This window comes from Ascaphus truei, chromosome 2, assembly GCF_040206685.1.
Source record: "Ascaphus truei isolate aAscTru1 chromosome 2, aAscTru1.hap1, whole genome shotgun sequence".
Taxonomy (NCBI): Eukaryota; Metazoa; Chordata; class Amphibia; order Anura; family Ascaphidae; genus Ascaphus; species Ascaphus truei.
Genome location: NC_134484.1, coordinates 484,311,405 through 484,321,023, shown reverse-complemented (window position 1 = coordinate 484,321,023; position 9,619 = coordinate 484,311,405).

The following is a 9,619-nucleotide window of genomic DNA, read 5'->3' as shown; positions in this document are numbered from 1 at the left end:
TGACTGAGTGACTGACTGACTGATTGGGTGAGTGACTGACTGACTGGGTGGGTGACTGAGTGACTGACTGGGTGGGTGACTGAGTGACAGACTGGGTGGGTGACTGAGTGACTGACTGACTGGGTGGGTGACTGAGTGACTGGGTGGGTGACTGGGTTACTGACTGGGTGGGTGACTGAGTGACTGACTGGGTGAGTGAGTGACTGACTGCGTGGGTGACTGAGTGACTGACTGACTGGGTGGGTGACTGAGTGACTGACTGGGTGGGTGACTGAGTGACTGGGTGGGTGACTGGGTTACTGACTGGGTGGGTGACTGAGTGACTGACTGGGTGAGTGAGTGACTGACTAGGTGAGTGAGTGACTGACTGGGTGAGTGAGTGACTGACTGGGTGAGTGACTGACTGACTGGGTGAGTGAGAGACTGACTGGGTGAGTGAGAGACTGACTGGGTGAGTGAGAGACTGACTGGGTGAGTGAGAGACTGACTGGGTGGGTGACTGAGTGACTGACTGTGTGGGTGACTGAGTGACTGACTGGGTGAGTGACTGACTCAGTGGGTGACTGGGTGGGTGACTGAGTGACTGGGTGGGTGACTGAGTGACTGCATGGGTGACTGAGTGACTGACTGGGTGGGTGACTAACTGGGTGGATGACTGAGTGACTGACTGGGTGGGTGACTGAGTGACTGACTCTGTGGGTGACTGGGTGGGTGACTGAGTGACTGACTGACTGGCTGGGTGACTGAGTGACTGGGTGGGTGGCTGAGTTACTGGGTGGGTGACTGAGTGACTGACTGGTGGGGGACTGGGTAGGTGACTGAGTGACTGGGTGGGTGACTGAGTGACTGACTGACTGATTGGGTGAGTGACTGACTGACTGGGTGGGTGACTGAGTGACTGACTGGTGGGGGACTGGGTAGGTGACTGAGTGACTGGGTGGGTGACTGAGTGACTGACTGACTGATTGGGTGAGTGACTGACTGACTGGGTGGGTGACTGAGTGACTGACTGGGTGGGTGACTGAGTGACTGACTGGGTGGGTGACTGAGTGACTGACTGGTGGGTGACTGACTGACTGACTGGGTGGGTGACTGAGTGACTGACTGGGTGGGTGACTGAGTGACTGACTGGGTGGGTGACTGAGTGACTGGGTGGGTGGCTGAGTTACTGGGTGGGTGACTGAGTGACTGACTGGTGGGGGACTGGGTAGGTGACTGAGTGACTGGGTGGGTGACTGAGTGACTGACTGACTGGGTGGGTGACTGAGTGACTGGGTGGGTGGCTGAGTTACTGGGTGGGTGACTGAGTGACTGACTGGTGGGGGACTGGGTAGGTGACTGAGTGACTGGGTGGGTGACTGAGTGACTGACTGACTGATTGGGTGAGTGACTGACTGACTGGGTGGGTGACTGAGTGACTGACTGGGTGGGTGACTGAGTGACTGACTGGGTGGGTGACTGAGTGACTGACTGGTGGGTGACTGACTGACTGACTGGGTGGGTGACTGAGTGACTGACTGGGTGGGTGACTGAGTGACTGACTAGGTGGGTGACTGAGTGACTGACTGACTAACTGTGTGGGTGACTGAGTGACTGGGTGGGTGACTGAGTGACTGACTGACTGGGTAGGTGACTGACTGACTGACTGACTGGGTGAGTGACTGACTGACTGGGTGGGTGACTGAGTGACTGACTGACTGGGTGGGTGACTGAGTGACTGACTGGGTGGGTGACTGAGTGGGTGAGTGACTGACTGGGTGGGTGACTGAGTGACTAACTGAGTGGGTGACTGAGTGACTAACTGAGTGGGTGACTGACTGACTGACTGACTGAGTGGGTGACTGAGTGACTGACTAACTGTGTGGGTGACTGAGTGACTGACTGACTGATTGGGTGGGTGACTGAGTGACTGACTGACTGGGTGGGTGACTGAGTGACTGACTGGGTGGGTGACTGAGTGACTGACTGACTGACTGACTGACTGGGTGGGTGACTGAGTGACTGACTGGGTGAGTGACTGACTGAATGGGTGGGTGACTTAGTGACTGACTGACTGGGTGGGTGACTGAGTGACTGACTGGGTGGGTGACTGAGTGACTGACTGGGTGGGTGACTGAGTGACTGGGTGGGTGACTGAGTGACTGACTGGGTGGGTGACTGAGTGACTGGGTGGGTGACTGAGTGACTGACTGGGTGGGTGACTGAGTGAGTGACTGAGTGAGTGACTGAGTGAGTGACTGGGTGGGTGACTGAGTGACTGACTGGGTGGGTGACTGAGTGACTGACTGGGTGGGTGACTGAGTGACTGACTGTGTGGGTGACTGAGTGAGTGACTGGGTGGATGACTGAGTAACTGACTGGGTGGGTGACTGAGTGGGTGAGTGACTGACTGGGTGGGTGAGTGAGTGACTGACTGGGTGGCTCATACCAGTATTTGGTACACTGGAAGTGTCATGGCCCAGAGGAAAGATCCTGGGTTCCTAGTCATCATGTTCATGCTTCCAGGATGATCCTTAACTTCCATTCCAAATTTCCGGATAATCCTTCATGGAGTCGCCCAGGGGTTGCTCCTAGAGGGGGGGGGGGGGTACTGTGAGGATTCGCTGTTCCGGCATTCAGGGACCATCCCCTCACCTGGCTGTACGTCGTGGGCGCTCATCTAGTCTGATGCGCGCGGTAGGCTCCGTCCCCGCTCTGTTGTTAAACAACACCAGTATGGCAGTGACGCGCATTCCAGGCTGCGCCCCCGCTCTGATGTCTCAAGGAACCGGCGTGGGAGTATCACACACTCCAAGTCCCGCCCTCTGAACCCTGTGACACGTGCGGGCTGCAAGTAACCTCCTACCTGATCGGCTGCATCATTGGACAAACCTGTGTGTACCAGCAGCCTATGACGATTCACTTCCTGGTTCCACCCCTGCTTCCTATTGGAGCCTCCTGCCTTATATACCCTGCACTTTTAGCTTACCTTTGCTGAGCATAGTCAGTGTGACGCCGTGTCTTGCTGCATTCTATTCCTGATACCTTGTTTTGCCTTGTCTGCCTGATTAACCCTTTGTTGCCTGAACCTTGCTAGTTACTTGGACTCCGTTTCTCTCCGCTCCCGACCTTGGCAAAGTACCCCGACGATCCGCTCTTCTACAATCCTGACCTGGCAAGTATATTCGACTACTCTGCACTCTATAACACTGATCCGGCTTGCACGACTAATCTAAATCCTAAGCGCGGCCGGGTGACTGTGGGTTGGCGTTTCTCAATTCCCTACCTCAGCACCGCGATCGCACTTCGTTTGTGGTGAGCTACGCGTTACACAGTCATCGTCTGGAGTGGTGCGCAGTCCTGGTCTTCGGCATAGAGCATCCACTCCGATATTCAAGGGCCCCGGTTTATATTTCAGCGTGAATTTGTCGTTTGATAACGCTGCCAGGCATCGGTGGTTGGTAGCATCCAGTTGGGCGGATGTGAGTATGTATGTGAGTGGATTGTGATCTGTCCTCACTTCGAAAGTGACGCCGTACAAGTAGTCATGGAGCTTCTCCACGATGGCCCACTTGAGGAAGGAGGAACTCCAATTTGTGTACCGGATAATTTTGCTGACTGGAAGTCAAACTGCAGCTGACGTAGGCAACTGGTCGGAGCCCCTCCGGGTGTTTCTGGTGTAAGACTGAACCTAAGCCGTTGAGACTTGCGTCTACATGGAGGACGTAGGGCTGTTTTGGGTCAGCATAAGCGAGAACAGGTGCCTCTGTTAAGCTGTTCTTCAGGCCCCGGAAGGCCCACTCGCAGTCGGTCGTCCATTTATCATCAAAGGACTGAGTATGATCACTGAGCTGTAGCTGTGAAGCCACTTGAGACCGTGGAGGACTTGTATGTAAGGGATTCTCTCTTGGGTGACCTGGACGTGGCGATGGGCACCTTGGGAGCATGATAGTCCTCATCGCTTTCGGCTTCCTTGACCTTTGGGGTCAATGTCCCTTTGGGTTCGTCCTTTCGATACCACTTGGCGGAGGAAGCAGGCCTTTCCCTTTTTGCAGAGTCCCCAGGTGGTTTGGACAAAATACAGCCGTAAGGTACTCTATTGGGCTTGCACTCTATCCATCAAGTCTTCGAAGCTTAGAGACTGGTCCGTTGAGAGGGTGCAACTGACAAGTATACCAACGGGTGCATAGGGTGCATAGGGGATGCGCCCCCCGCAGGAGTTGCTGGATTCGCAGACCGTTAGCCTGGGACGCTGGGATAATCTTCTTCATCAGAGGCCATAGGACCAACTGGATTCGACGAAGGAATTCCGACACATCTTCTCCCTCGTCTTGCATGAGGGCGTAGAACCAAACCAGCAGAGAGATTGTGTCGTCCGGAACACCATAGGTCTTTGTTAGCGCATGTATTAATGCTTGAGCCTCAGCGTTGGGGTGACTGTCGTTGTAGAACTGTATCATATGGGCAAACTTCTGTTTGCAATAGAGGTGCATACTCTGACGTAGCGCTGAAACATGCGTGAAACGCGTTAGCGTTGCTTGCTTACTAGAGGGAGATGTTCACTGGTTTTTCCATTCTATGGACATCTCCCTCTACTGATCATTACGCCAGGGAGCACGCCCACTTGCTGGTAATGATGCATCTACGGACAACATTTCTATTCAAGACGGATCTATGTCATCGTCAAGCTACATGAGCAGGAGCTCAGTTCTCTCTGAACCTCACCGCACCGGAGGAACGATTGTCTTCCAGGGGATTTCTACAATGTGAGTACCCAGACAACTTTATCTAGTGCTTACCTTGTAACCAGTTGTCGGTGATTCCGGTTACCTGCATTCATTCTAATGTTCCATGCATGGACTGTCCGTCACATCTCTCTCCCCTCTCCCCCCCTGCCCCCCTTTTCCCTTCCTTCGTTCTGGATGTGGTTTTATGGGGTGACTTGTTATACACGGATACAACAGGGATTGCTTATATACATTTGGGGATGATTCAGCTTTTCCAGCATTTGTTCTGACTCTGAGCACTGGATGACTGTCTCAGAAGTCACCACACAATTACTTGCTTACTAAATCTTGCCATTTTGTCACTTATTCATTAAAAGATTTTTAATTTAGCTTCAGTATTGTAGCCCTCCGATTTTTGCAGCTGTGCTCTGTTTTCTCAATACTTCTGGATCCTTCGCATTTACCGGCATAGCGTGAGACACGCATGAGGAACTATCAGCATCATATTGTGAGTACATTTTGTTTCCTCACCATATTACAGTTTATATACAGTGGGAGGATCATTTCTGGACTATATATCAACAGCTCTAGGGTGGTGGTCCATCTAGGAAGAGAATCAAACAGCACTGTCTCACAACAGTCACTGTTTGTACTATCAACCAAGGACATTATTCATACACCTTTCCCGTATTTTGAGCATTATACAGTATCTTCATAAATAGCCAGACTCCAAGATGCCTTATATATATTGTTTCCTCTCAAGCAAGTGGATACTTTTCTCATCAGTAAAGAGACTGTAACATTGTATTCAACAATCTAGAAGCACTGATCATTGAAACTTAGTTTATTTTTTGCCAAATTTGACTACTGTGTAGGGCAAACCAGGTCTGAGATCTCAGCAGCGCCTCCAAATGTAGCGCACTTTCCCCCACCCCCGGGAGATTTGTGGCTAGGGTTTGTGTGGTATGGTGCGATAACTGTGGCTCACGGGAAACCTGAGCCTCCGCTGCTGGGAACCTGGGGTGTACCTGAGTTGGTGATCAGTAGCGCTTCCACCTGTACGGGATTCTACTGTGTGGTATTACCCCGTTACAGGAACCACATGCAATAAAACACACTTGTGTAAGTATAACAGTTTTACTGCACAGACTAATAATAATAACACTCCAAAACATACAAGCCTCACACCCTTTCACCGTTCTCCCATTTGCACTGTGTCCTCACCTCGTGGGGTTTACCCCCAAGTACTAAAATGCCCCTGAGCACCCAACACACTGGTGTCCATGGAGTCAATCACCCTCCCACATGTGTGTGACAGCGTTGCCCCACTAGCCCGTGTATGGTTGGTGCACTTGGTGAGATGAGGAACTGCCGGGTGTGTCCACACCTGGGTGCACAAGAATGAATATGGGATCCACGGATCTGAAGCAATGAAGCGCAACGCCTCCGCCTCCACGTTCGGTGGGTCCCACGTGGTTTGTGGTCATAGATGGATGATCTGGTCCCAGATCACCCTTGTCCAGGATGCGTGCTGGCTTTGTCCCCATGCTCTGGTTCTACAGGGCAGTGTCCCTATCTATGGGCAGGCCCGCCAACAGAGGAGGACAAAAGGTACTGGCGTCCCAGGCCCCGTGAGTCAGGGTGGCCCGGCCGTGCCAGTTATTAAAAAAAAAAAAAAAACAACGCTTGCCGGGTCTCCCTGTCGGCAGCACCGAAAGCCAGCAGCTGGGCTAAGCTGCCGGCACGCCAGCGTAAGAGGTGCCTGCAGCGGGGCTGGCGGCAACTTCTGTGACCTGCCAGCTGGGTCCCCACAGCATTGGGCAACCCCCTGCAGCACTGGGCGACCCGCCGCCGCACCGAGCCACCCGCCACAGCACCGGGACAACCCCAGCAGCACCGGGACACACCACGCATTGATAGAGAAGAAGAAAATTATTAATGTAATATAATAATTGTAACCCCGGTCTCTTTTAAGCCCCAGAGACCCCCCATATAGCGCTCCGAGGCTCTGCGGCACACCAGGCTAGCGGGGGCCGCCATGACAGGTTGTGCGAGCGTGCGCATTGGTCGTGCAGGCGCAGTAAGGGTAGCGCACGCGGTACCAATGCTAAAGAGGTCCTGAGTGGACTACAATTCCCAGCAGCCTCTGGGGATTGCCCTTTCACCCACATCACATGCAGCCAGCCAGCAAATAGGGTTTTGCAGCTTTTCCTGTGGAGGAAGGCTACAATATTGCGGGGACCACGTTTGGCAGTTGGAGCTGGGAGCAAGAAGATTAAGGAAGGGTGTAGGGAGCAAGTGGCTCCGGCAGGCCCCAATCCCCACCAGGGTAGGGGGTAGGTACTGAGGGACAGCCCCTAGGTTTGGGACCCTGCCCTTAGGTGTGAGTGTGTGGTCTTGTCTGTGTCACGGCTGGTAGTGCTGTGATCCACCTGCATAGGACAGGCTACCCCGTAGGACCCTAGGAGTGTTCCCTAAAGTCACTGAAGGTTGCTGTGCTGCAGGGATGGCCTATAGTAGTAGCAAGCATCACCCTTACTGTGTAGACAGCTAGGGACAAAGAGACAAGCGTGCGGAGCAGGTTGCTGGCGAGTCGTCCGGGACCAGACGGCTGGACATTAAGACCCCAGAGACAGACCGTGATTCATCTGACCCTTTGCGAAGAGGTACCGGTCACCGCCGTGACCGGAAGTTACTATAACATCAAGTGCACCAACACCGGTCAACAGGCGCTGATCCCGCCTTAGGCTAAACTCTTTAGGAACACTGAGCGAGTGGTTAAAGAACTGAGCCTATACCATCACTTTAAAATATATGGACATGGTGTGTGGGGCACGCGGTGAGGGGACGGAGACATTGCTCCTGAGGAGGGGGCAGCCACTAAGGTTATACCGTTAGAGTATAGTGTGTATTGATATGTGTTATTGCTAAGTTGCATGATAGAGTGATAAGGTTGCCGTGCATTATCATATTACAGTAAAGTTGGTTGCATCACATGTGTGTGTATGTATTTCTTGCCCAGGGGAATCTCACATAACGGGGATCCTGGGTAAGTGGAGGCGCTGCGCTAAGTACGTGTATGAGTGTTACCCCAGGCTCCCAGCTAGCGGAGGCTCAGATCTCCTGGAGCCGCAGATGTTGTACAGTGACCAGTAGTCTCTTTGGGGAGCGTCAGAAAAGGGGCTACATCATTTTAAAATTTAATTTCTGACACAATATAATAGGGAAGCCTATAAGAGTATACATTATTACAGAAACATTGGCATATTTTAAAAAAAAGATGTGATTTTAAAAGAGCATATACTGGATATACCTCAAGTCATTTTTAGAAAAGATCCTAATCTCAAAGGTAAATTGGCTCCGACTACTTTTAAATCTCAGAAAATTACAAATAAGTCTACATGGATGGATAAACCGAAAGGTTTTTATGGCTGTTTTATGTGTGTTTTATGTGTAAAGCATGTAAACATAGTGGGTACAGATTCCGGATGAACTGTGTACAGCCTTGACAAAGCCAATCGCGAAACGTACATCGGCAACGGACGTACTGACGTCATGTGGAAGTGAATGTAGAGACTGCCTGCTCACGATCCGCAGCTACACTTTAAATGTACTCCCTCTGTCCAGACACGTATTAGCATGACATCTGTGAGATCAGCAAGTGTATATCACTACTTCAGTGTTGCTCACATGAGCTGGGAGGGACTGCACCCTGGGAAATCACTTAGTGGCTCCTTGGAGCCTGCTCTCTTGATATACAGCGTAGCCTCCTGTGTCGGAAGCGTGGTCACACTAGGACCCAGGTGTCACGAGAGAACAGACAATATATACAATAACCGGGCCAGATTGAACAAGATTAGGATATTGTAAACTGAATGAGTTTATTTCTTGTGAGCAGAACAGACAATACATGAAGCAAATAACATTACAGAAATATTCACACTTACTGGGGTTGGATTCAGCCGAACAGCGGCTCATTTACAGTAGTTGTTACAGTCACAACCAGCTCAGGAATAAGGGGTGCAAGCAATTATATAGGTGCAGGCCCGCATTCCTAACATGGCAATTCAGTTATTGGTGAACAGTTACCTTGTCCCAATCACAGGTTGACAGGTAACGTGAGAAGCAGGGTTTACCCAGCCCCTCATTAATACACCCCTCCCCGGTTCCTACTTGGCCAGCCCATTTATAAAAAAATATGACCACAGGTCTGGGTGCCATTCTGGCTAGCAAAATACTTATTGGGCAGAGACCGTTCCTGAAAGGGTGTTACATGTGTAACGGATGGACCCCCTTGTCTGACCCCCCCAATCTCACATTGGCCCGTGTGGTCTAACCGGTCCCCATTACGTGATCGTGTATGGTGGTGCACCTGCAAGTAACAGGACTCCTGAGTCTCCCGCTTGATGGTATTAGGGGATGTCATCAGGACAGGTAGCTGAGGTAGTGGGTGCGAGTCCTACTTACATCATGTGCAGCGCCTCCACCTCATCAGGATCTGTGCTTCCGCAGGGAGATGGTCCTGGCGAGGAACTCCTTCTTGGTGGTGCCATCCACTGCTGAGTATCTTCACACTCACACAGTGGATGTATATGTGAACAACACATCTTTATTTGCATGGTATGGGCCAGCTGCCCCTCACAGATAGCAACTCAGCCGCTCATCTCTGTGCAGCACTCCATTAGGAAGGTCCCTTCTCCCTAATAGAGCTTCTTTCCACCTTTACTCTCAAAGAGATTCCCCAGCTTCTCTGGCTGCTGTAATCTCCTCTCCTGAGCTGCTTTGTCTCTCTCAGCTTCTCTCTTGAGCTGCTCTGTCTGTCAGCTCCTCCAACTCTGCCCCATGTGTTGCGTATGCTCACTGACTCACAGCTAGCATGAGACACTGCAACACTGTTGCAAACCTTCCCGTGC